This window comes from Natator depressus, chromosome 5, assembly GCF_965152275.1.
Source record: "Natator depressus isolate rNatDep1 chromosome 5, rNatDep2.hap1, whole genome shotgun sequence".
Taxonomy (NCBI): Eukaryota; Metazoa; Chordata; order Testudines; family Cheloniidae; genus Natator; species Natator depressus.
The window spans coordinates 63,231,063-63,254,520 of NC_134238.1; the positions used below are offsets into that span (position 1 = coordinate 63,231,063).

The 23,458-nt window shown below is 41.7% G+C and overlaps 1 long non-coding RNA gene across 1 annotated transcript; it reads left to right on the forward strand.

Moving 5' to 3' along the window:
• Positions 1-2,677: 2,677 nt before the first annotated feature.
• Positions 2,678-14,324, forward strand: LOC141988179 (uncharacterized). Its single transcript, XR_012639685.1, has 4 exons — positions 2,678-2,748; positions 11,966-12,008; positions 12,545-13,137; positions 13,727-14,324. It is a non-coding gene; the product is annotated as an uncharacterized LOC141988179 (long non-coding RNA).
• The last annotated feature ends 9,134 nt before the right edge of the window (positions 14,325-23,458 follow it).

Consider the following 23,458-nt stretch of genomic DNA (forward strand, 5'->3'; position numbering starts at 1 on the left):
GTAAGTCAGTATAGCTACATTGACATCGGTGAAGCTACTCTGACTTCCACCCGCCGAAAATCTGGTCCTTGGTATTCAAAGCCACCCAAAAATGGTAGAGCAGGAAGCCTTCATTTAATCCTGTAATCCTTTCTTTAAAATATTCCAAGATAATGGAGTGGCTGATATAGGACTCAGTAAGTAAAGAGTTTAAAGGAAAGTCATATAACTAATGTCAATCAACATGGGTTTATGAAAAAAGATGGGTTTATGGAAACTCAGTTGATGAGTTTTTAATGAGATTACAAGTTCAGTTGATAAAGGTAATAGTGTTGATGTAGTGTACTTAGATTTCTGTAAGGCGTTTGACTTGGCACTTCATGACATTTTGATTTTTAAAAAATTAGAATGATATAAAATTAATATGGCTCACATTACATAGATTAAAAGATGGCTAACTGATAGATCTTGAAATGTAATTGTAAACTGGGAATCAGCATCGAAAGGGCCTGTTTACATTTGAAGGAGATAATGCTGCCCACTTCTTGTTCACAGTGTCACCTGAAAGTGATAACATGTTCTCATGGCATTGTTGTAGCTGGCGTTGCAAGATATTTACATGCCAGATAAGCTGAAAATTCATATGTCCCTTCATGCTTCAACCACCATTCCAGAGGACATGCATCCATGCTGATGACAGGTTCTGCTCAATAACAATCTAAAGCAGTGCGGACCGACTCATGTTCATTTTCATCTTCTGAGTCAGATGCCACCAGCAGAAGGTTGTTTTTTGGTTGGTTGGGTTTTTTTTGATGGTTCGGGTTCTGTAGTTTCTGCATCGGAGTGTTGCTCTTTTAAGACTTCTGAAAGCATGCTCCACACGGTCCCACTCAGATTTTGGAAGGCATTTCAGATTCTTAAAACTTGGGTCGAGTGTTTGTAGCTATCTTTAGAAATCTCCCGTTGGTACCTTCTTTGCCTTTTGTCAAATCTGCAGTGAAAGTGTTCTTAAAATGAACAATATGTGCTGAGCCATCATCCAAGACTACTGTAACATGAAATATATGTCAGAATGCAGATAAAATAGAGCCAGAGACATACAATTCTCCCCCAAGGAGTTCAGTCACAAATTTATTTATTTTTTTTTTTTTTTTAAACAAACGTCCTCAGCATGGAAGCATGTCCTCTGGAATAGTAGCCAAAGCATGAAGGGGCATGCAAAGTTTAGCATATATGGCACGTAAATACCTTGCAATGCCTGCTACAAAAGTGCCATGCAAACGCCTGTTCTCACTTTTCTGGCGATCTTGTAAATAAGAAGTGGGCAGCAGTATCTCCCGTAAATGTAAACAAACTTGTTTGTCTTAGCAATTGGCTGAACAAGAAGTAGAACTGAGTGGACTTGTGGGCTCTAAAGTTTTGCATTGTTTTGTTTTTGAGTGCAGTTATGTAAAAAAGAAAACTACATTTTTAAATTGCACTTTCACAATAAAGAGATTACACTACAGGACTTGTGTGTGGTGAATTGAAAAATACTGTTTCTTTTCTTTATCATTAGTTGTAATAAAAAATAATATAAAGTGAGCAGCGTACCTTTTGCATTCTGTGTTGTAATTGAAATCAATATATACGAAAATGTAGAAAAACATCCAAAAATATTTAATGAATTTCAATTGGTATTCTATTGTTTAACAATGCGATTAAAACGTCAATTAATCGCGATTAATTTTTTTAGTTAATCGTGTGAGTTAACTGTGAGTAATCGACCGCCATAAAACTAATATTTGTAACTCTGTCAGAACCCGGTAATCTAATCTGTCTATTCTGTGTTGTAATTATTGGTCTGTGTGGTAAGACTTGCACCACAATAATCTGCCAATATGAATAGCTACGGTGTCTTAATGTGATATGGAGATTTACTAGTGATATTTATTGAAAGCACATGAAAATGGTCAGTGTGAGCCATATTAATTTTATATCATTCTAATTTTTTTAAAATCAAAATGTCATGAAGTGCCAAGTCAAACGCCTGACAGAAATCTAAGTACACTACATCAACACTATTACCTTTATCAACCAAACTTATAATCTCATTAAAAAATCATCAACTGAGTGACTCTAAGCCAGACCGATCTACAAAGAACTAGTCTGGGATAGCCAGATTCAGTTCAGAGATATAACCCTGAACAGCCATCAGATAATAGCTTTTTTCATTGCCAGCTGGTCTTGATTTGAACTGATGACTTAGACATGAAAGGCTTTATATCTCATTATCAATCCCCTGAAGTATTCAGTTATTTCTCCAATAGCTCTAGTTAAGATGGATTCTTCTGTACTCAACCTGGCATATTTAGAGGAGAAACCTTTTTAGTTGCAAATAATGTGCTTTAGTTAACTTCAAAATAACTCTGCTGCCCACACTAGCTATAACTCAATATTATTTTCAATATTACAATCTCACCAACTAATCAGGATTTAAGTCTAGATTCAGTAAAGCACTTAAGCACATACTTAAGCCCTGTTGTAGAATTGGGGTAGATTGTTAGGTTCCAGTTAGTGAGTTCAACTGTAGCGAAGTGGATAAAAGTTTATAAAATGTTGTAACCACCCATAACAAATGTTGATGGGAAAAGGTACAAAATGAAGACTGGGATAGTTCAAACAGAAAGGTTTACTGTTATAACTCAAGCACTGCGTTGAGATCATTTCTGGTAAACAAGAGGACTGTGGGATACCAGCTGTACTGTTGGAATGCAGCTACCTGTGGAGGTACGTAGACAGACACAATATCCTTTCCATTTCTATTCATTATATTTCTTTAAAAGCTTAAAGCAAAACTAATTTAACAAACTGGAATTTTGACCCATTTTGAAGCAGGTGTATTTAAATGAAAACTTGCAATATGAAAATAGACCCATACCCCACATTTAATGTATTTGAATATTCAATGCTCCTTTTTGAGTAAATCTGGTACTTTTGCATGAGCACAGAAGCACTGAAGATTGAACAACTTCCCATCAGTGTGGAACTGGATAAATACTCCTCTGTCAATGTCATGAAATGCATCCCTAAGCATAGCTGAAAAAAGGATGGAAAAGAGCATGGGAGCCAGCATGCAATCTTGTGTGGTAACATTGGTGACCATAAAGGAGTTCTTTATTTCAGCATTTTCCACCAGTCTGGCTATCGTCCCGTCATAGAAGGTCCAAATTATAGAAATAAACTTTGCAGGGCATCCAAAGATGAACAAAAGTTTCCAGAGTCCCTTACGATTTACAGCACCAAAAGCTTTAGCTAGGTTGACAAACAATATAAAGACCATGGTTTTGCACCCAGCACTTTTCCTGAAACTGATGGGCTGTGAAGATTGTGTCTAAAGTGCCCTTTCCTGACTGAAATCCACACTGAGACTTGGGGATGATGGCTTCCATAAGATGGGAGTTAAGTCTATTCAATATGACCTGTGCAACAATTCTCCCAGCAAGAGAGAGTGGAGAAATCTGTGCTTATCACAGTTTGCCCTATCACTGTTATGTTTATAGAGATGGACACGGTTGGCATCCTTGAATCTGTGGCACTGACTTCTGGTCGCAGATAATGCAAGAGCCATGTGAGATGCCTTGCAATGTGATACCCACCCTGCATATGTATCTTTGCTGAAATGTCATCCTGTCCATATGCTTTCCTTTTTGACATCTGCTTGATTGCTCTTATGGTCTCTCATAAGATGGTGCTACTGCAAGTTCTTCTTTTTAATGGGTGTTGTGGAAGAAATATTGGAATTGTGATTAAGAAGTTAACTGAAATGTTCCATCATTGGGAAAGTATTTTTTTTTCTTTTTTCAGTTAAGCATTGATTGTTGTCCAGTGTGCATAGAGGGGTTATCCCATTGAACCTGTGGCCATAGATAGCACAAAGGCCAGAAAAAAAGCTTTTGGTGTCTGGTCTGCTGCCAGTTTTAACTCCACCACTTTCTTTTCCCAGCACTAGATTTTCATTTTTCAAAGTTAGAGCTGGATCATCTGTTTTGCTCACCGGATATGTAGCCTTCCTAGCTCCTAGGCTACCTAGGATTTCAAGAGTTGACATATTTCAGGTCATTCTCATCAAATGAGTCCTGATGTTTCTGACTGGTTCGGTCACAGAGATCCCCTTGGGACTGTCACATGATGTGCTGAAATTACCTCTGAGCCCGTTTTCCCTGCTACCTTGGGACTTCCGAAACCCTGTCTTGCAGCAAGCTAGCATATCTGGCTCAACAACAAAGACCCAGGGTCCGGTCCATGCCCCCAAAGCTGCAGACTTAACTGAAAACAGCTCTGCAGGTTATTTATCTCCAGCACCCAGACACCCAGTTCCTAATGGGATCCAAACCCCAAATAAATCTGTTTTACTTTGCATAAAGCTTGTACAGGGTAAACTCATAAATAGTCCGCCCTCTATAACACTGATAGAGAGATATGCACAGCTGTTTGCTCCCCCCCGCCATTAATCACTTACTCTGGGTTTATTAATAAACTAAAGTGATTATATTAAGTATAAAAAATAGGATTTAAGTGGTTTCAAGTAATAACAGACACAACAAAGTAAGTCACAAAAGCAAAATAAAACAAACTCGCAAGTCATAAGAACATAACATAAGAATGGCCCTACTGGGTCAGACCAAAGGTCCATCTAGCCCAGTATCCTGTCTTCCGACAGTGACCAGTGCCCCAAAGGGAATGAACAGAACAGGTAATCATCAAGTGATCCATCCCCTTTTGCTCATTCCGAGCTTCTGGCAAACAGAAGCTAGGGACACCATTCCTGCCCATCCTGGGTAATAGCCATTGATGGACCTATCCTCCATTAATTTATCTAGTTCTTTTTTTAACCCTGTTATGGTCTTGGCCTTCACAACATCCTCTGGCAAGGAGTTTCACAGGTTGACTGTGTGTTGGGTGAAGAAATACTTCCTTTTATTTGTTTTAAACCTGCTGCCTATTAATTTAATATGATGACCCCTAATTCTTGTGTTATGAGAAGTAGTAAACAACACTTCCTTATCTACTTTCTCTACACCAATCATGATTTTATAGACCTCAATCATATCTCCCCTTAGCCATCTCTTTTCCAAGCTGAAAAGTCCCAGTTTTATTAATCTCTCCTCATACAGAATCTGTTCCATACCCCTAATAATTTTTGTTGCCCTTTTCTGAACCCTTTCCAATTCCAATATATCTTTTTTGAGATGGGGCAACCACATCTGTACAGAGTATTCAAGATGTGGGCATATCATGGATTTATATAGAGGCAACATGATATTTTCTGTCCTATTATCTATCCCTTTCTTAGTCTAAGCCTAATACATTAAGAAACTGATTACAGGTAATATCTCATCCTCAGAGATGTTCCAATAAGCTTTTTTCACAGACTAGACTCCTTCCTACTCAGGGCCCAATCCTTTCCCCTGGTACAGTCCTTGTTAGTTCCAGCAGACATCTTAGGTGGTAAACAGGGGTTTTCTCATGACTGGCAGACCCTTTTGTCCTGCTCAACCCTCTTTTATAGCTTTGGCACAAGGCAGGCATCTCTTGTCTCTCTGGTTCCCCACCTCTCCTTCTAAATTGAAAAGTACCAGATTTAAGATGGACTTCATTATCAGGTGACATGGTCACATATCACTGTAAGACCCCTACTTTCCATTCCCCATGGCTGGCCCACACATACACAGGAAGGCTTTCAAGTAGCTAAGGCCATTTACAACTGATCGTTTCTGGAGCACCCTTAACGGCATCCACTTAATATGTTTCATCAGTGATACAAGTTTATATCTTATTCTCCTAACTCAACACATAGAGATAATACATGCAGACAAATAGGATGAACACACTCAGTAGATTATAAGCTTCGTAGTGTTACCTTACAAAAGACCTTTTGCATAAAGCATATTCCAGTTACATCATACTCACATTCATAAGCATATTTTGATGTGCAAATGGAGTGCAATGTTACAGTTTCCTCTTAACGAAGCTGAGAACTTCAGCAGCCATAATATAGGTCATATCCTAAAAATGTTTCCAGGCTGTCTCAACTTCCACTGAGGCTTCTATAGCTAAGGGAAATACTTCCATGAGTTTCTGTTGGAGTTTGGTCTGTTTGTCTGAAGTTGTTGTTTGCTGATGATGGTGCACTGGTTGCCTAAACGATTGATGACATTCAGTTTTTAACTGATCACTTCACTTGTGCAGTCAATTCCTTTGTTTTCACAATTGGCCTAAAGAAAATGGAAGTATTGGACCAACCTGTTCTGAGAGACGTACATGTTGGTCTGAATTAGATAAACAACTCTCCTCTGAAGTCCATGGGGAAGTTTTGCTACCTAGGGAGTATGCTGTCACAGAATACCACAACTGATGATGAGATTACCCATTGCATGGCCAAGGCCAGCTTTGCATTTGGAATGCTGTCTCATGACCTATGGAATGATAGCAGTGTTAAAATAAGCACTAAGCTAAATGTCTATTGGAAAGTTGTGTTCCCAATGCTTCTGTAGAGTTGTGAGATCCATACTTACTGCCTTCAGTCTGTTTTCAGGGTCAAAGGGTAGGACAAGAGTCCGAATATCAAAATCCTTAATCATTGTTGGATCTCTGGCATTCAAAGCATACTCATAAAAGCTCAGTTGTGTTGGCCTGTAAATCTTTTTCACAAGGCCAACTCAAGAATACTCAAAGCCCTATTTTATGGTCAGCTATAGCAAGACATTCATTCTCATGGTGTCCAGTACAAACCATATAAAGATACATTGATATCAAGCTTGAAAGTACGTCAGGTTGGACCCAGCAACTCAGAAGCAACAGCCCACAACAGAGCATGGTGGCAGCAGATTTGTCATATCTCTATTAATCTCTTTGAAGCAAGTCACATTAACATTTTTGTGAAAAACGTGAAGAGTGCAAAGCAAGGATACAACAGCCTGTAATGGTCCTGGACAATCTTGTCTGTCCCACATGTAACTGTTTGTGATTCTTGCATGTTTCTGACCTCACATATACCTATAGTTTTTTTAAATACTAGTATGTGGACAGTTGACATACTCTATACACAATGCATGTTCAGTAGGATGGGTGCTCTTGTATGCACTCCTAGCAGAGTAAGATAGGCATCATTCTCTCAACTTAAAAATGGCAGCTGCATATTCAATTTCCCACATGCTGTGCTGAAAATTCAGGCAAATGGAGTGTTTGACCTTGTTGTCTCCTGTGCCAAGAGTACAGCAAAAATTTAATCCTCTTCTGTTTGCAGGTAAGGACGTTACTTGCTTTCTTCAAATAGAAATTAATTTACTAGGGAGCTTTTGTTTGTTTTAAGTTTGTAATTAATACAAATTGAAAAGGGAGGGTCAGCATACTTGTTAGATCAGGAAGAATCCATAGTGTACAAAAGATATGATAGGGAACAAACTCCTGGTTTTGTTGGGATTTTTTTTATTATTTTTTGGGGTTTGGGTTTTTTTGTGTTTTTGGTGGGCTAGGTACTTGTGTGTGTGTGTGTGTGTGTGAGTATGTCTCTGTGTGTTCTCATTGCTCCTCACAGTCATTAATCATGATGTTCTCTGGTCCTATTTTATGGGGATTTGTGTTAGGATTTTTTCTGCTTCTTTACATTTGCTTTGAATTACAATATTTTATTCTTCCAAAACTGAAGATGTTTCTTAGTTTATACTCATTTCTGATTTGGAATAAACACTTCTCATACACAAGCAGTCCTTTCACCTGGAATTAACTATTGGGTAACCATGCCATAGGCTCTTATGGAAGTAGCACAGAGACAACTAGGTGTTCACTCTCTGTACTAACAATATAAAGACACACTGAAGTCAAACCTGAAAGCATGTCAGTGTATGCATGTAAATCTCTCTCTCTCTCTCTCACACTCACACTCACACACACACACACACACACACACACACACACACACACACACACACACACAGTTAAGACTAAAAAGCCAATCATTTAAAAGTTAGAACATGCCAAATTAAGATTGTCTGTCTATGGAATGGAATGCTAAACTGTATTATACCGTTGAACGATCAGGTGGTGCTGTATGTAAAATACCTTATTGAACCTAACCTTACCCATACCTGACTGAGCATTAAAAGATCTTATGGAAGATCTGGTGTATATCTTTCTGAAAACTAAGCTATGTAGTCAGTCTGTGTATATATATATATATATATATATATATATATATATATATATATATATATATATACAGAAGCCTGACCTGCTAGTAGCAGCCCTGCAACCTTCTGTGTACAAGAAGTAAATGGCATGATGTCAGAAGTAAACTAGTGCCAGGGGAGAACAAATAGAAAGAACAAAACAACAACAGTTGCAAAGAAAAGGAACAAAGCAATAAAGTTTGCAGGATCTCATCAACATGCCCTAGAGAACATAAACTTTGATAAACCTTCACAATGGACAGACTGGAAGCAGTATTTTTGCAACATTTCAAATTGCTACAAAGCTCCACCAGGAAACTGGAGATATTCAGGAATCTAATTTATGCTATGGGGAAAGCAGGAAGACCATTTTTTTGAATCCTTTAACTTTACTGAAGACAGTCACAAAAATGCTTATGAAAGGATTCTGGCTATGTTTGATGCATATTTGATATCAGAGAAATGAGCTTTATGAAAGTGCATTTTTTCACCAGACTTTGGGAGAGACTAGCTGTGGATTTATATGAATTCAGAGGACAGCATTACCTGATTGCTGTTGACTAGTTTTCTTGGTATATAGAAATAATATACTTGAAAGACATAATATTTCACAATGTTATTGAGAAACCAAAGTGCACTTTTGGTCATTTTGGTATTCCATAACAATTATTGATGAACAGTGGACCATAATTCATTGCAGCAGAATTTGTCATTGTGAACAAAATATTATTTTGATCATACTACTAGCAGCCCACTTTATTGTACAAGCAGCCTTGACTGTACTGACAGTGAAGGAAATCCTACAGTAGGAAGAACTATTCCTTCCTCTTCTGAATTACAGATCAACACCACTAGCAACACAACTCCTGATAGGAATGCATTGAAACTCATGGAGTCCCCTGACACCTGTCCCTTCTGCAGCAAGAGAGAGACCCTGATGCACATTGAATTAGTGTGTGTCAGGCTGTAGCCCCTCTTCTGTCTCCTTCTGACACTCTTACTGAGGTTCTGGCTGCACTTTACCCCTCTTGTATTTATTCTAACACACCCCATCTATGGTCCCACAAAGTCATCAACCTTCTCCTGGCACTGGCCAAGATGGCCATCCATCACACAACAAGGGAAGCTAGAGTGGGGGGAGTGGTACTCCATGACTGTGATGCATAGTTCTAGTCTCTTGTCAAATCATGTCACTGAGTGTAGTTTTTGTGGGCAGCAGCCACTGCTGCCTTAGATGCTTCTGAGGAGGGGCACGCACTGCCTGGAGTGTCCCATTCTGGTTCCCTAATTTTCAACCTTTGACCTCCATTCCCATTCCTTGTTTTTCATTTGTTGCCCTAAGTAATCATTTGGAGCCTGAGCTCAATAGTTCCTCTCCCTTGGTTTAGGGGGGGTGGACCTTATGTTTTGGGAGGGTCTTGGACCACGTGTTCCCACATATCCCATACGTACCCACTTTCCAACCTCCACAACAAATAAGGCAGAGGTCTTATAGACAACAGCCTAATTCACTATACGACTCTGATTTATTCCCAGAGCACCACACCTCCATTGCACCGATTTGCGTGAGTGTATTTCTTCCATATTTGAACATATTAACCCCCATTCTGCCCTCCGGTACAGTTAAGGAACCCCTCTACCCCAGAATTTGATTTCTTCTGCATAACCTGTTACAAAAATCGTGTCTGTGCTTGAGAGGCACAAACAGCTTGAGGGTGCTGGATGGGTGCTGCAGAAAGGGAGATGCTATTTTGTCTCTCTCTCAGCCACAGGGCTTGAGACTGATTCAGAGCCCCCAGCTGCACAAAGGAGAAAATGAACCTCAAGACTCAGCCACACCTGGAAGGACTGATTGCCAACTGTGCCTGTTAGGCCTTCCCTGTACCATGGGACAGCCAGGGCTTAATGCAGCCAGGGAAGCCCTTCATCTGAAAGGGCTACTCATCAGTTTCCCAGCAAGAGATGCCAGCCCTTCTCATTGAGCTCCAGCTCCATCAACCAGCAAGTCCTGTGGGGACACTTTGGGGGCATTTTAGTTATTTTTTACTTAACTTAGAAGTAGTTCACATTTTTTGCTGTGCAACTGGTTGACAGCCTCAAGTCCCTTGTTTGGTCCCTTTCCTTTCTTTTAGTTTCCCCTTATTCTTTCTGGGAATAAAATGTTTGTTTAGCTTTATAATCTGTCAGTCCTTGATTTTCTTCCTTTATTATGAGTAATGTCTTACAGCTCATAGGGAACGTCTGTTAGTTTATGTACCTGGCTGCTTGGTGGAGGCACTGAGTGCAAAGAATATCTAACAATTAGATAACCAGGTGAAAACAATGCGAGGAACTCAGAACGTGACTGCGCTACTTCTCATTAAAAAAGTCAAGTAATTTGTACTGTAAACGTTCACTTTTATCCTATGTTATGCAGAGTGCCTGCACTCAGATCCATGCATGACCTCTAAAGAAACAAGATGAATGCACCTCATTAAAAGCACAAAAAGCCACAACTCCACCACTATGGAAATTCCCAGAAGTATATTCTATACATTGCATTACTGCACCTCAGATACACACAGAGACCTTCTTTTAAGAGGACTCTCAAATTGCTACACTATGAATTATAAACGATACAATTAACTCAGGAAAGAAAGCAATTTTCACAGAAGATCAATGGATTTTCTTAGGTATGATTGTAAATGGCAGATTAGGAATTTACAAAGCAACCACGCTGTCATCAATTATTTAAGTACTATCCCCATAACTTTTACTGCCAAATAAGCTGTGCTGGTAGTCATGTACTTCTGAACGTAGAAGTTGCAGATTTATCCTCTTTCCATCCATGAATGTCAGCTTTTTAATTTGGCCCATGAATCACATGATTCGATTCATATTATTTATTCTAAGCAAACTTCATATTCAGCAGGAAGAGTCTTCAATGCTGAATCACGCAAGCCTCACTGACTAGATTGTGGAAGCGGTTAAGACATACAGCAGAAGAATAAATGAACACAAATCTGACATCAGGAATCATAACATTCAAAAACCAGTAGGAGAACACTTCAATACCCTTGGTCACTCAATAACAGACCTAAAAGTGGCCATTCTTCAACAAACAAACTTAAAAACATATTCCAACGTGAAACTGCAGAACTGGAATTAATTTGCAAACTGGACACCATCAGAATAGGCCTGAGTAAAGACTGGGAGTGCTTGGGTCACTACAAAACCTAAACCTAATTTCCCCAATAGTAATTTCCCACTACTGTTACTCACACTTTCTTGTCAACTGTCTGAAATGCGCCACTCTCATTACCACTTAAAAAGTCATTTTTCCTCTCTTGGTATCCTCCTGTCAATTGAATTGTCTCGTTAGACTGACCTCACACTTGGTAAGGCAGCTCACATCTTTTCATGTATTTATACCTGCTCCTGTATTTTCCACTCCATGCATCTGATGAAATGGGTTCTAGCCCATGAAAGCTTATGCCCAAATAAATTTGTTAGTCTCTAAGGTGCCACAAGGACTCCTCATTGTTTTTGTGGATATAGACTAACACGGCTACCACTCTGAAACCTAATTGTGTATGTTTTCAGTGCAGTATTGATTTAATTCTGTTTGTATGACACGTTTAAAATGTGTAACAGTTCCTTTCATATCTCACACAATGGGCTCTGAAATAGGAAGGAAGGACTCTTAATTAGGGTTAAAATAGTTAGACAATGGTTTAATTGAAACAGTTTAATAGTGTGAGTCTACAAAAACATTTACTAGTGTCAATGTTTTACAGACACAACTCTGCTGAAGACTAGATGGACTGCTGATCTGTACTGGTATGAAAATGCATATATTCCTTATGAGTTTTCAGTTATAATCCAGTTTTGGTATACAAGTTCCATGTGGAAAGACAATATGAAACCCATTAGTCTAAAATCGAGTGTTGGACTAGGAGAATGGAGAGGAGGGAAAAGCTAAACAAATGTGGGTCTAGAATATCTTCAACTTGTGTAAATCAGGGTTGCTCAGCCCTGGTCTACACTAGGAGTTGAGGTTGAATTTAGCAGCGTTAAATCGATTTAACCCTGCACCCGTCCACACGATGAAGCCCTTTTTTCGACTTAAAGGGCTCTTAAAAATAATTCCTTACTCCACCCCCGACAAGGGGATTAGTGCTGAAATTGGCCTTGCCGGGTCGATTTTGGGGTACTGTGGATGCAATTAGATAGTATTGGCCTCCGGGAGCTATCCCAGAGTGCTCTATTGTGACCGCTCTGGACAGCCCTCTCAACTCAGATGCACTTGCCAGGTAGACAGGAAAAGGCCCACAAACTTTTGAATTTCAATTTCCTCTTTGCATGGTCACCTGCAGCTTGCCACGCTGGCCAGAGCTCATCAGCAGAGGTGACCATGATGGAGTCCCAGAATCGCTCCAAAAGAGCTCCAGCATGGACCGAACAGGAGGTACGGGATCTGATCGCTGTATGGGGAGAGGAATCCGTGCTATCAGAACTCCGTTCCAGTTTTCGAAATGCCAAAACCTTTGTCAAAATCTCCCAGGGCATGAAGGACAGAGGCCATAACAGGGACCTGAAGCAGTGCCACGTGAAACATAAGGAGCTGAGGCAAGCATACCAGAAAACCAGAGAGGCAAACGGCCGCTCCGGGTCAGAGCCCCAAACATGCCGCTTCTATGATGAGCTGCATGCCATTTTAGGGGGTTCAGCCACCACTACCCCAGCCGTGTTGTTTGACTCCTTCAATGGAGATAGAGGCAACACAGAAGCAGGTTTTGGGGCGAGGAAGATGATGATGATGAAGTTGTAGATAGCTCACAGCAAGCAAGCGGCGAAACCGGTTTTCCCGACAGCCAGGAACTGTTTCTCACGCTGGACCTGGAGCTAGTACCCCCCGAACCCACCCAAGGCTGCCTCCCGGACCCGCCAGGTGGAGAAGGGACCTCTGGTGAGTGTACCTTTTAAAATACTATACATGGTTTAAAAGCAAGCATGTTTAGTGATTAATTTGCCCTGGCATTTGCGGCTCTCCTGGATGTACTCCCAAAGCCTTTGCAAAAGGTTTCTGGGGAGGGCAGCCTTATTCCGTCCACCATAGTAGGACACTTTACTACACCACACCAGGCCAGTAGCACGTACTCGGGAATCATAGTAGAACAAAGCATTGCAGTGTATGTTTGCTGGCATTCAAACAACATCCCTTCTTTATCTCTCTGTGTTATCCTCAGGAGAGTGATATCATTCATGGTCACCTGGTTGAAATAGGGTGCTTTTCTTAAGGGGACATTCAGAGGTGCCCATTTCTGCTGGGCTGTTTGCCTGTGGCTGAACAGAAATGTTCCCCGCTGTTAGCCACGGGGAGGGGTGAGGAGTGAGGGGCTAGCCACGTGGTGGGGGGAGGCAAAATGCGACCTTGGAACGAAAGCACGTGCTGTGTATGTAATGTTAACAGCAAGGTTTACCGTGAAAGAGTATGTCCATTGTTCTATAAAACGTGTCTCTTTAAATACCACTGTCCCTTTTTTTTTCTCCACCAGCTGCATGTGTTTCAAGGATCACAGGATCTTCTCCTTCCCAGAGGCTAGTGAAGATTAGAAGGCGAAAAAAACACACTTGTGATGAAATGTTCTCTGAGCTCATGCTGTCCTCCCACACTGACAGAGCACAGACGAATGCGTGGAGGCAGACAATGTCAGAGTGCAAGAAAGCACAAAATGACCGGGAGGAGAGGTGGCGGGCTGAAGAGAGTAAGTGGCAGGCTGAAGAGAAGGCTGAAGCTGAAAGGTGGCGGCAGCGTGATGAGAGGAGGCAGGATTCAATGCTGAGGCTGCTGGAGGATCAAACTAATGCGCTGCAGCGTATGGTTGAGCTGCAGAAAAGGCAGCAGGAGCACAGACCGCTGCTACAACCCCTGTGTAACCAACTGCCATCCTCCCCGAGTTCCATAGCCTCCTCACCCAGGTGCCCAAGAAAGCGGTGGCGGGGCCTCTGGCTATCCAGCCACTCCACCCCAGAGGATTGCCCAAGCAACAAAAGGCTGGCATTCAATAAGTTTTAAAGTTTTAAACTTTTAAAGTGCTGTGTGTCCTTGTCCTTCCCTCCTCCACCACCCCTCCCAGTGCTTTTCTCCTCCACCACCCCTCCCAGACTACCTTGGCAGTTATCCCCCTATTTGTGTGATGAATTAATAAAGAATGCATGAATGTGAAGCAACAATGACTTTATTGCCTCTGCAAGTGGTGATCGAAGGGAGGAGGGGAGGGTGCTTAGCTTACAGGGAAGTAGAGTGAACCAAGGGGCGGGGGGTTTCATCAAGGAGAAACAAACAGAACTTTCACACCGTAGCCTGGCCAGTCATGAAACTGGTCTTCAAAGCTTCTCTGATACGCACTGTGCTCTCCTGTGCTCTTCTAACCGCCCTGGTGTCTGGCTGCGCGTAACCAGCAGCCAGGCGATTTGCCTCAACCTCCCACCCCGCCATAAACGTCTCCCCCTTACTCTCACAGATATTGTGGAGCACACAGCAAGCAGTAGTAACAGTGGGAATATTGGTTCCGCTGAAGTCTAACAGAGTAAGTAAACTGTCCCAGCGCGCTTTTAAACATCCAAATGCACATTCTACCACCATTCTGTACTTGCTCAGCCTGTAGTTGAACAGCTCCTGACTACTGTCCAGGCTGCCTGTGTACCGCTTCATGAGCCATGGCATTAAGGGGTAGGCTGGGTCCCCAAGAATAACTATAGGCATTTCAACATCCCCAACGGTTATTTTCTGGTCTGTGAATAAAGTCCCTTCCTGCAGCTTTTGAAACAGACCAGAGTTCCTGAAGATGCGAGCCTCATGTACCTTTCCCAGCCATCCCACATTGATGTTGGTGAAATGTCCCTTGTGATCCACCAGTGCTTGCTGCACTATTGAAAAGTACCCCTTGCAGTTTATGTACTTGCCGGCTTGGTTCTCCGATGCCAAGATAGGGATATGGGTTCCGTCTATGGCCCCACCACAGTTAGGGAATCCCATTGCAGCAAAGCCATCCATTATGACCTGCACATTTCCCAGAGTCACTACCCTTGATATCAACAGATCTTTGATTGCATTGGCTACTTGCATCACAGCAGCCCCCACAGTAGATTTGCCCACTCCAAATTGATTCCCGACGGACCGGTAGTTGTCTGGCGTTGCAAGCTTCCACAGGGCTATTGCCACTCGCTTCTCAACTGTGAGGGCTGCTCTCATCTTGGTATTCATGCGCTTCAGGGCAGGGGAAAGCAAGTCACAAAGTTCCATGAAAGTGCCCTTACGCAGGCGAAAGTTTTGCAGCCACTGGGAATCATCCCAGACCTGCAACACTGTGCGGTCCCACCAGTCTGTGCTTGTTTCCCGGGCCCAGAATCGGCGTTCCATGGCATGAACCTGCCCCATTAGCACCATGATGCCTGCATTGCCAGGGCCCATGCTTTGAAAGAAGTCTGTGTCCATGTCCTGATCACTCACGTCACCGCGCTGACGTCGCCTACTTGCCCGGTATCGCTTTGCCAGGTTATTGTGCTGCATATACTGCTGGATAATGCGTGTGGTGTTTAATGTGCTCCTAATTGCCAAAGTGAGCTGAGCGGGCTCCATGCTTGCCGTGGTGTGGCGTCTGCACAGAAAAAAGGCGCGGAACAGTTGTCTGCCATTGCTCTGACGGAGGGAGGGGCGACTGATGACATGGCTTACAGGGTTGGCTTACAGGGAATTAAAATCAACAAAGGGGGTGGCTTTACATCAAGGAGAAACAAAAACCACTGTCACACAGAATGGCCCCCTCAAGGATTGAACTCAAAACCCTGGGTTTAGCAGGCCAATACTCAACCCACTAAGCTATCCCTCCCTCTGGTATTTCAGTCAGGACATCACAGAGGGAGGGAGGGAGGGAGGAGGAGCAAATGAATACAAAACAAATCTGGTCTATTTCTTGTTTTGATCCACTCCATCTATCTTTTACATCTTTGGCTGGCAGCAGACGGTGCAGAAGGACTGCAAGCCATCCACATCTCTTGGCTGCTCGGCAGAAGATGGTACAATAGGACTCCATATTTCCTGCCTGCTCACCTTAAGATGGTACAATAGGACTGACTGCAGGACTAAAGAGAATGCCCTGGTCTAGTCACTCCTAATTTAGTCCCTGCACCCATGTCTGCCCAAGCGCTCCTGACCTACGTGGCCAGGAGCACCTCGGACATGATGATGATGGCTACCAGTCCTATTGTACCGTCTGCTGCCACAAGGCAATGGGTTGCTGCTGCTGTGTAGCAATGCAGTACTGCATCTGCCAGCACCCAGGAGACATACGGTGACAGTGAGCTGAGCGGGCTCCATGCTTGCCGTGGTATGGCGTCTGCACAGGTAACTCATGAAAAAAGGCGCGAAATGATTGTCCGCCGTTGCTTTCACAGAGGGATGGAGGGAAGGAGGGCCTGATGACATGTACACAGAACCACCCGCGACAATGTTTTTTGCCCCATCAGGCATTGGGATCTCAACCCAGAATTCCAATGGGCAGCAGAGACTGCGGGAACTGTGCACCCACAGTGCAACACTCCGGAAGTCGACGCTAGCCTCGGTACTGTGGAAGCACTCCGCTGAGTTAATGCACTTAATGCACTCAGAGCATTTTGTGTGGGGACACACACACTCGACTCTATAAAAACGATTTCTAAAAAAATGACTTCTATAAATTTGACCTAATTTCGTAGTGTAGACATACCCTCAGTTGGTTATAATTAGTTATGCTGATTTACTCCAGATAAGGACCTGGCCCATAATGTTTATGTAAGTGACATGGACAAGCCTCAGTAATGGGCTAAGTTAAAAGGCACTTTTTATAGATGGGACTTGCCGTTTGTGGTACTCAGTCTCCAGCTGATGGGGGCAGGGGTCACTGATGTTGTCTTGCGTTAGTATTGGTAGGGGGAGGCCAGTTTTCTATCAGGCTAAGTTAAACCTCTAATAAAGTTGAAGCGGGTGTCTTTAACCACTTATCTGTGTAGCTTTTATTTATTTGCCCAGGCTGTGAGACTCAACAATGTGTTTTGTGTGCTTCTGCAATTGTTAACTTTATAACATACACATGTGAAATTCAACAAAGCAGATCACAAGCAGTGCCAGTGAGATCCAGACCTTTCCCGTCAATTTGTCTCCCCACTGTGTTTTGCTGCTTTATAAAGCATTTCTATTCCTCTCTGTTGTGACTCCTTATCATGTGATAATATGACATGTTACTTTTTCTTTGTACGTGCTTCTACTTCGTGACCTAAATATTGTCAGTATTTTAGATATCTTGAATAAGACACATTGATTCCTCTAGTTTTCACTGTGATGGATAACTAAATTAACAGCCAACTCTGCCTGTCTGGAGTTTAGATGTATTCTGGGTGAGTTGCTGTAGGACTGAACACAAGTGCAGAAAAGCCACCTTGCCTTGATGTAGTTAGTATTGCTTTGGAGGAGGTTATTTTTTTGTGTCTCTTAATAAACTTCTCTAACTTGTTCTGGGACACAGGCCTGTGCTTTAAGCATAAGACTATTCTTCTTCCCCTAGAAGGTGGATTTAAGGAATTGATATCCCAGAGATGGTCAGAATTAGTTGTGGCACTCTTACTGACATCCTAATGATACATGTCCAGAGGTTAGAAGCCTGGGCCACAATGAGAGTGGTGCTTATGGTAAGAAAAAATAAATAGTAAACATATTACATGAACCTGGCTTGGGAAGAAATACTCATGTAACACCCTGATCTTTTTTTAAAAACTCTTTATTGTAAACATTGCAAGAATAGACACATTCATAATGATTTTCTTTTGTTTTCAATGACATCTAAACCTGCACTATACTTATATCGTGATCTCCAAAGGACACAAAACTGTATGGAAGGGGTAAGTCATATTTATTTTTAAATAACTGACTGTTTCCTTTTTTCTTTCAAACTGCTCTGAGTTCTGTGTTGTCGTTGCTGAGACTTGTTCCATTATAATGTTTACTTTGATCAGTTTTAGCTCTGGGGGCCATCCATCTTTCCACCCAGAGCAAGCTGCTATGTTCTTGATGGAGGCTGTAACCACGTGTGAACAGCCTGCTTTGGGAGGGCTCCTTAATCAGCTTGAAAAGATTTTCTTTTAGTTCCACAGAGGCCCTTCCTCAGTCACTGGTGGTTAGATTGTGGGTTATTACAGAGCGCTTCCTCTCCTAGTCTGAGCTTCAAAGGAGAGCTATCCTGCAGAGAAAGTTGCAGGGTGTGGGGCGCTGGCCCTTTCAAAGTTGTGCCCTGACTAACTTTGCATCAGTTGGCCAAGGATGAACCCTTTAAGTTGGACACCCAAAAGCTGAGGCACCCAAAAGTCACTAGTCACTGAAAATCCTGGGCACCTATCTCTGTCTGTATCTGGGTGGTTAGCAGAAAGGGGGAACGTCTCATAAAAACTGGGAGGGTCTCCACTGGCTATGCAACCCAGGAAGATGGCAGAACCTCATTTTTTGTAGCAGTGCCCTCAGTAATTTAATAAATAAACACCACAGACTGTTAAACTCTTATTTAGTGCACTACAGGAAACATATGCTATTCATACCTGCAGGTGTAGTGAGCAATTAGTTCTACATGCTTGGGTTTACTTCAGATGTAATTGCTAAACAGGTAGTTTTGATTCACATGGGATGATTCCTTCTTGTGCTGAACATTGCAGTCTCAAAATGACATCGCTGCATTCTGTTCATGCCTAAAAAGACAGTGAAGGGGAAAATAAATAGAACACATTTGAAATATTAGAATGGTAAAGAGAAAGATGACAGAAGAAAAACTGCAAGACAATAATAAAATGATTGAATGCAGCATAAACAATGACTACTCGGCATTTTTAAAGCAGCAAAAAGACTTCTAGCTGTTTAGAGTGTTACTGCTATGAATACTTAAATCATTAAAGTTTAGTCTCGTAATACTGTTTCCTGGAGGATTGGCACTGAGCATTCATCTCTAATCCTCCCCCACAGCAGGAATCCTGCTTCCTTCTTCTCCTCTGCTCTCTTCCTTCTTCTCCTTTTTCACCATTTAGCCACCCACTAAGCCCTTCCTCTTTATGCCACACATGTACTGATGCACCTAGTAGACCTATGGCCTTGCACTCCCCACACACTTCCTCTCAGCTGCTTCCCCTATATGTTTCTGTATCCCATGTGATTAATTCACTGGCCCCAAGTGAACATCCTGATGTGACACTCTTCGTTTTGCTGAAGCCCTAGGAAACTAGCCAGACCCTCCAAGTAAATATTCCGTCTCCTCCCTGTGTAAGTCAATGTGTATTAAACAATTACATTTCTGATCTGCTTTGAATATATACTCTAGCCAGACCCCCCAAGATATTAAACTGCCATGTAATATTCAATCTCCTCCCTGTGTAAGTCAATGTGTATTAAACCATTAAATTTCTGATCTGGTTTGAATATATACCCTATAGTCTAAATCTGAACTGGAACTGTAAACATTCAGAAAGAGAATTCTTCCTTCCTCTCCCTAGAAATACTAAGCTAATTACTGTACATATTCCCTCTAGAACTCCTGTATTTGAACCTTGGTCTTATGTTTAATTTTAAACTTTTTGCTTCAGGAAAGACACAACTGATACCAGAGCTGGTCAAACATTGTAAAAGCAGTAACAAAAATCATTCAGATCATAAACAGCTGTTTGGTTGATTATGTTCATGCCTTTTCCTTCATTATAAACAAGCATTCACATGAATATGGTTCATTTCACCCAAATGTTTAAGGTCATGGCTGTTCTTTGTAAAAATTCCTGTAGTTTAATGTAACCAGAAATAATAGCACATGAGTAGGAGTACGTGCTATTCATGGTTTGTCACTCAATATTTTGTATTCTTGGGTTTAAATAGTTTCAGTCATCAATCAGGCTGCAGAAAAAATATCATCCAAACAATCACATATCATTCATTAATAGTAGATAATCAAAATGAAGTTTGCAATCCACAGACTGATGACTGTTCATCAGTATGCAGTAAATCAGGATCAGTTCACAAATCGTTTGCTAACAGGAATAAAGGGCTAAACTAACCACATATATATATATATATAGGGGAACAGATCATAAGCTGCAGCCAAGGAGCACAAAGGAAGAGGGTCACAAAGGTGTCCTTTCTGCTTCCCCAGTACTGATGCCAAAGAAGCACCTGGAGGCTGCTCTAAACTGGGCAACTGCCAGCCACATAAAAGACTGCTACACCTGCCAGGGATTGCTGGGGAGAAGGGAGCTCCAGCCATACACGGCCAGCAGCAGAGCATGTGGGGTAGAGGCTGTAGAGAGCATGTAAGAATTCCCCTATAAAAGGAAAGGAGTACTTGTGGCACCTTAGAGACTAACAAATTTATTTGAGCATAAGCTTTCGTGAGCTACAGCTCACTTCATCGGATGCATTCAGTGGAAAATACAGTGGGGAGATTTATATAAGTAGAGAACATGAAACAATGGGTGTTACCATGCACACTGTAAGGAGAGTGAACACTTAAGGTGAGCTCTTACCAGCAGGAGAGCAGGGGGAAAAACCTTTTGTAGTGATGATCAAGGTGGACCATTTCCAGCAGTTGACAAGAATGTCTGAGGAACAGTGGGGGGGGGCGGGGAATAGTTTTACTTTCTGTAATGACCCATGAGGGCGGGGAGAAGCCCATTCAAAAACCAGTTGGAGAACACTTCAATCTCTTTGGTCACTCGATTACAGACCTAAAAGTTGCAATTCTTCAACAAAAAAACCTTCAAAAACAGACTCCAACGAGAGACTGCTGAATTGGAATAAATTTTCAAACTGGATAAATTAACTTACGCTTGAATAGAGACTGGGAGTGGATGGTCATTACACAAAGTAAACTATTTCCCCATTTTTATTCCGCCCCTCTACCCCCCACTGTTCCTCAGACGTTCTTGTCAACTGCTGGAAATGGCCCACCTTGATTATCACTACAAAGTTTTTTCCCCCCTGCTCTCCTGCTGGTCAGAGCTCACCTTAAGTGATCACTCTCCTTACAGTGCGTATGGTAACACCCATTGTTTCATGTTCTCTGTGTATATAAATCTCTCCACTGTATTTTCCACTGAATGCATCCGATGAAGTGAGCTGTAGCTCACGAAAGCTTATGCTCAAATAAATTGGTTAGTCTCTAAGGTGCCACAAGTCCTCCTTTTCTTTTGCAAATACAGACTAACACGGCTGCTACTCTGAACCTATAAAAGGAGAGAGCTCAAATTTAGGGCTTCGTGCCAACAAAGTACAGCTCAGCATAAAGGCTATTATTTGAAACAAATACTTTTACCACTCTCATACATCTAAAGAACATTGCCATTGAAAACTATGTATTGTGTTGTTTGTTTACTTCTATTATTTTAAGACCAGACTATATGCTGTAGAGAGGACCCAAACTACAAAATTCACCTGTGGATTTTGAGCTTGCCAAAGTTTGAGGTGTTTGCAGTCTGGTTTCTGGTTTGATCCATTATGAGGACAAGGAACAATTGAAATAATTGGATCTGGAGTAACATAAAATTTTCAATTCTCTCAATGCCAGGGGTGTATTATCTGTCTCTTCAGTTTTGCTTCAGGTCCATCTTTAAAAGTGGTACGTTTTAATGGATAAGATTTGGGGCCAAAATATTGTTTCCTTAGGCAACATGCTTTGAGTGCTGTATGAACAAATGGGGGACATACAGTTCCACATGAATCCAAATGGAAGGTTTTTAAATAATTTCGGTAAGAGTATAGCCAGCATTTTGGAGCTGGCTTGTGAAGTACGAGTAGAAGTGTCATTTTAATTCCTCCAGCAAAAATGTAGCAGCAAAGTAACAAGACAATATAATGAGGACAGGTGAAAGAGTGGTGATATGGGTTGAGAGAAAAAATTCCTGAGGTGCATCGAGTTCCTTGAGACAGAGCCCAGAGGGAAGGGGAGCCGGAGGAGAGTGAAGAGAACTGACTGAGGATATGACACTTAAGGCAGAAAACCTGGGAATGGAAAGGAAGAAAACCAGTTGGAGATATTGAATGAAAGCAAGAAAACTCAAAGCAATGATCAGCACGTATCTTTTCTTGGTTTTATTTCTGTTAGGATAAAACTCAGCCTGTTCAATATGTGTAATTATAGAGCAGGCCAGGATGCTTGCAGCTGCTTCCTACTGTGCTTTCAGAGTCCAGGCATAAAGCAGACATAAAAAAGCATACTGCACCACCTGGGTAGTTTTCACATGTATACGTAACATTAGAACCATTTTCTAGTTGCTGCACTGCTGATTATAAGCCCTGCTATTAAACATGGTACAGACATACTTCAGTAGGAGGGCCTGGCTGGTAGAGGAGGGAGTGTTCCTTTTCACTGGGAAGATGGAGAGGTTTGTTGGGGTTTTTTTTTAGAAAAAGAAATGCACTGACTGTCAAAATGTAGTCGAAAAGATAAAAGGTTAAATACAAGGAAAGGAGATTGAAAGAGATCAAGACAGTCATTTTATACATTTCCTTAAACTCTGTATAGTCTTTCTTCCTCTCTCTCCTGCTGTGCTGCTGAGTTCTAACACTTTGTTTGTTCACTTTATTTTTCCTTTTCTTCAAATTGCATTTTTGTTGTGTGTGTGACACTTGGGAATCCTTTCCCACTATTACTAAATCTTTTACAGATGATTTAGAATGTCATTTAGAACCACCAAAGTGTGGGTATGGTCAGAGAGGTACTGTTCTGAACATGGCACATTGTTTACTTCCACTTACCTGTGCCCCCAGGAGACTTCTAAGCTTTATTCACTTAGTTTGCTCACAAAATCATGGTTCACTGTTATCAGTTCAGAGTCAATATAGCTGCTGAAGAGCAAGCTGTACACTGTTCTTCTTTCTGCAGCAGCAGCAAATAGTCAGCTAAAATTTTGATTCCAGAATTTTTCTCCTCATGATCACTGGTAGTAATATATGAAGCAGAAAAAAGAGCTTGTTTTGTGGATGAGAAATTGTGCTTGTAACATGAGCAAATCTGTTGGTGAAGTCAGTGATGAGGAGAAACATGGGAAACTCAGGCTGCCATTTTTACAAAGTCACATCCCTGACCATAGCTATGCACTAAAGCCCTTTGAGAGTACTTCGTACATAACTGTGCTATTTAACATGAAATGTTAGGAGATAATTCTGGAGAAGCTCAACAGAAAAATGCAACTGAGATTTAATTGCTTATGTGTTTATTTCCCTTTAA